Here is a 967-nt window from a genome sequence, read left to right on the forward strand (position 1 = left end):
TTGATTCCCATTAATAAGATCTAAAAGTTTGTGACGATGGTACATTAGTACAAATATGTTTCTGGACATTATCCATCGTCCTGTTTTCATTTCAAAACACAATGTTTTGGAGACTGGGTTCTGTCTCCATCTTCTGGTAAAACAGGATGATGCATAGTGTCAAGAACATAACATGTGTAGATTCTCATTAAATTTATCACTGGAGATTATCAGAGAAAGTGCTCCACAAATGGATACAGTTCATGCAGATATGGATATACTGTTACTGGGTAGTGTTTTGCTGTGCTCGAGTTAATTAAACAGGAGTTACGACAACAGATTATGTCCCCCCCACCCTTGGCACTACAGCCCCAGTGAGCCTAGGCCTACCTCCATGAATTTCTCCCTTCACTTCGGTTTTTCTAAATATTACACATTCGGTAGGACTCCTTGGGCGGGGAATCAGCTCGTCGCAAGGCCTCTACCTATACACAAACACAGAAAAACGCACACACACACACACACACACAAACTAAACATCCGTGCCCTGAGTAGGATTCGGACCCACGATCCCCGTTTCCAAGCGAGAGAAGACAGTTCATGCCTTAGACCGCTCGGCTACCGTGACCGGCCAACAGATTATTAGGGTACTGTATTTTCTAACATGTTTTCTCCCACCACACACACCTTCAACTATTCTGTCAATTAAATTCAATTACCTTGCCATCCCATATGGTTGCAAAATTATTTATTGCTATTCATGTGAACAGGAGGTTACGATGGGCGTAGGGGTGATGAGGGGGTGGGGAGGTCGCATAGGACGGTATGGTAGCATTCTATTTTATTGATCATGCTGTCAGTGTTGGTGGCCATTTCTCATCTAGTTAGAGAACGTCTGCATAGAGATGGCAGGAATAATGCCATGGGACGTCAACGCGATCAACGCTGCCATGTTGTCCAAATTTAATGAACAGTAACCGGGGGCTGG

Source organism: Cryptotermes secundus, unplaced genomic scaffold (assembly GCF_002891405.2).
Source record: "Cryptotermes secundus unplaced genomic scaffold, Csec_1.0 scaffold645, whole genome shotgun sequence".
Classification (NCBI taxonomy): Eukaryota; Metazoa; Arthropoda; class Insecta; order Blattodea; family Kalotermitidae; genus Cryptotermes; species Cryptotermes secundus.